The sequence below is a fragment of the Apium graveolens genome, chromosome 3, assembly GCF_009905375.1.
Source record: "Apium graveolens cultivar Ventura chromosome 3, ASM990537v1, whole genome shotgun sequence".
Taxonomy (NCBI): Eukaryota; Viridiplantae; Streptophyta; class Magnoliopsida; order Apiales; family Apiaceae; genus Apium; species Apium graveolens.
This window is the reverse complement of record NC_133649.1, coordinates 51,829,412-51,833,415: the sequence shown is the minus strand read 5'-3', so window position 1 is coordinate 51,833,415 and position 4,004 is coordinate 51,829,412. Positions and strand designations below refer to the sequence as shown.

General features: G+C 38.8%; 1 non-coding gene across 1 annotated transcript; it reads right to left on the bottom strand.

Annotated features, from left to right (window-relative positions):
• Positions 1–1,361: 1,361 nt before the first annotated feature.
• Positions 1,362–1,468, bottom strand: LOC141716307 (small nucleolar RNA R71). Its single transcript, XR_012573020.1, has one exon. It is a non-coding gene; the product is annotated as a small nucleolar RNA R71 (small nucleolar RNA).
• Between the last annotated feature and the right edge of the window lie 2,536 nt (positions 1,469–4,004).

The window sequence follows — 4,004 nt, the reverse complement described above, 5'->3', positions numbered from 1 at the left end:
TTGCATGCTAAGGTTAAGAACAATGACTATAAATGAATTATTTAATGAAGTTAGAATCCCATGTTTGTCTCATATAGTTAATTCAATCACTTTTATTCTTAGTTAATTGCATGTTAGTTTAATCTTAGTTATAAACATCTCAACTTGTTATAGTCTTAGCATTGAACGATAGCCATACCATTGTTGCATAGGTGCATACTCTTAAATTAACTAAGAAAAAGTCTCGGTGGGTAAGAATATGATTTATATCTTATACTACTTGCGAACGCGTATACTTGCGTGTAATTTTAGCATGTGTTTTCAGTTTAATATCTTTGAATATCTTCAGTTTAACATGGAAATGGAAATGCTTCTTTGTTCTCTAAAACCTGTAAATAGGCTGCCACATTCTATTTGCATACAATCAACGCATGTGACTGTCAAGTTGATCATCCGTTGAAATTTTGTGGGATCATCCGTTGAGACTTTAGTTGATCATCTGTTGAGAGTCTGATTGATCATCCGTTGAAACTCTAGTTGATCATCCGTTGAAACCTTGTGGAACATCCGTTGAGAGCATCTTTATAACAGTTAACTCTATTTCACTTATACAAGATTACAAGGCATCTAATATTTATAATTAGCCAACCTATCTTGCATATCAATCTAGTAGTCAACATGACTTAAAACATTCTACAACATCTAGTTCTCTAAGGCATTACAATATGCATAAATGTGCTACTAAACTTTTTTAAACATAAGCTACCCTTTCAACGGATGTTAAAGTGATCATCCATTGAAAGCTACAAAATCACTAAATTAAATCTACTAAGGTGTTTTGTTTAACTTATCATCAAGTACACAACATATACCTAACATTATTTTTACAAAAATCTTGCAAATTTAATATATTCAACAAATAGAACGTGTATGTTCTACAATGTGAACATTTGTTCTGCAAACTAAAAATATTTTGTAGAACAAAATATTTTTCCATGTTCAACTTTTAACATGTTTGAAATTTGCACGATTATTCTCAACTGAAAATCAATGACATTCAGTCTAGCATTGTTAGACCAGCCATTGCTGCTAATACCTTTCAAATCAAGTCTTGCACGATTCAATGGGTACATAATTCAGTCCATTTTAGGGGTTCTCCAACGGAATATCCAAATATACACATCAGGGATTTCATAGAGATCTGCGACACCTTCAGGTTCAATGGTGTGTCTGAGGATGCGGGGAAACTGAGACTGTTCCCATTCTCTTTGAGGGACAAGGCTAAGAGCTGGTTACACTCTCTACCAGCTGGTTCAATTACTACTTGGGAAGATCTTGCTCAAAAGTTTCTCACTAAATTCTTCCCTATAGCGAAGACAGCTGCAATCAGGAATGCTCTTACTCAATTTGCGCAGCAATCGGGAGAATCTCTATGTGAAGCTTGGGAGTGCTATAAGGAGATGATTAGGAAGTGTCCTCATCATGGAATGCCTGATTGGATGGTCATCAATTGCTTTTATAACGGTTTGGGAGCACAATCAAGACCCATGCTCGATGCAGCATCAGGTTGAGCATTATGGGCAAAAAACTATGAGGAAGCTTATGATCTAATTGAACTGATGACTGCTAATGAATATCAGTATCTAACCCAGAGATTGCCACAGGGCAAGGTAGCAGGAGTTCTTGAAGTGGATACAGCTACGGCTATCACTGCTCAGCTAAAGACGATAGCTATGAAAATCGATTCTCTGGCCAACTATGGAGTTAATCAGATAGCCTGTGTTTGTGAGCTGTGTGCAGGTGCGCATGTGACAAAGCATTGTGCTATATCTTATGAATCAGCTCAGTTTGTGTGTAACTTTCAGAGGATGCAGCAGCCAGTTTATGCCACGTGCCATCCTAACAACTGGAATCATCCTAACTTCAGCTGGAGCAATAATCAGAATGCGATACAATAGCCGTTCCAACAGTTTGGAAACAAGCAATTCAATCCTCCTGATTTTCAGCAACAATTTACACCAAGACAACTACTCCAACTTTAACAACAAACTCATGAAGGTGCAGGTCAATCTTCGAATGAAAATCTGAATTGGAGGAGTTGAGGCTTATATGCAAAAGCCAGGCTATTTCTATCAAGACTCTGGAGAACCAAGTAGGGCAAATTGCTAACGCCTTATTGAATCGACCATCAGGAATGCTTCCTAGTAATACAGAAGCCAATCCATGGGAAGTTAAAGAATAGGTGAACTCCATCACCTTGAGGTCTGGAAAGGTCGCAAGCCCCCAAATTCAATAAGACGAAGAGTCTGAAAATTCTGTCCAGAATGCAGGTGCGTTTGCACCCTTGCTAATTCTAGAAAATGAGTTTGTAGCTAAAAAAGTTGTGCAGAAGGATGCCGAGGAGGAACCAAAGAAGAAAGCTGTTGCAAATAATCGTCCTGAGTAGAATACATGGGAGAAAGAAGGCTATCCTCCTCCTCCTCCTAAAAGGCTTCAAAGGCATAAGTTCGACAAGCAGTTTGCCAAGTTTTTGGAGGTTTTCAAGAAGTTGCACATAACATACCTTTTGCGGAAGCTCTAGAACAGATGTCGAGCTATGCGAAGTTCATGAAAGGTATTCTCTCACGGAAGGTGAAACTTGAGGAGTTGGAAACCGTTGCTCTAACGGAGGAGTGCAGTGTTGTGTTGCAACAGAAGTTGCCTCCAAAGCTTAAAGATCCCGGAAGTTTCACTATTCCTTGAACAATTAGAAACTTCTCATTCGACAAATGCTTGTATGATTTGGGAGCTAGCATCAATCTGATGCCCTTATCTGTCTTCAAGAAACTTGGTTTGTCTGAGCCAAAACCGACAAACATGTCCTTATAGTTGGCCGATCGGACCATCACTTATCCACGAGGTATAGTGGAGGATGTCTTGGTCAAGGTGGACAAACTCATCTTCCATGCTGATTTTTTAATTCTAGACTTTGAGGATGATAAGAAGATTCCCATCATCTTGGGAAGACCATTCTTGGCTACAGGAAGAACTATGATCGATGTGCAAAAAGGAGAGATTACGATAAAGGTTCAAGATCAGAAGGTCACTTTTAATGTGTTCAAGGAAATAAAATTACCCACAGATAAAGAGGAGTGCTTTAAAGTAGAGTGGGTCAACTCTGTCATGAATTCAGAGCTTGAGCAAGTGCCAAAGTCAGATACCTTAGAGAGATCCTTGATAGGGGAATCCGTTATTGAAGATAAAGAAGGAGCAGAGCAACTGCAGGTTTTGAATGCACCTCCGTGGAAGAGCAAGTTGGATATGCCATTCGATTCTCTTGGGTTAGCAGAGCTGAAAGATTCCGAGGAGTGTTTTCAACCATCTATTGAAGAAGCTCCCATACTTGGGCTCAAATCGCTGCCAGATTATTTGAGTTTTACATTTTTAGGTGCACTCCCTGACAAGGGGTTGGAATATATTTATGATAATCTAAAGGGTGTCCGACCGGTTCCTCCTGTGCTTACATAGGGTCCTTCTCATGCACCATAAGCAGTTGATAGGTTTGGTCTTGGTGATGCGTAGTATAAAAGGTTGATTCGACGGATTAAGGCCATGCATGACATCCACTGACGTTTTGCTGAAGATTTAACACACGCTCTCGGTATTGTTGTCCGAGACACTAGTGTCGAGGTTGATTGGCCACCTGATCCTCCAACCGAGGAGGGGGATCCTCCCGCTAACTAGGTATGCCTGAAATCCTTATTATTACCTTCAATGAGGATATTGAAAATTTTAAGTTTGGGGGTGATAATTTAAGGATTAGTTAGGTGTGTCCATATAGACTCATATAGATTTATGTTGCATGTTTAGTTGTATTTCATTCATATTTTTGCATGATTGTTCATATAGGACATATTTGTTTATGTTTTTATGAAAGTTCATATAGTTGCATTTGCACGCATATAACATGATCCCTTAGGTTGAGCTATTTCTGTCTGATAAATTGATGTTCATTTGAGTGTAGTAATATTGAATATAGGGTTTAA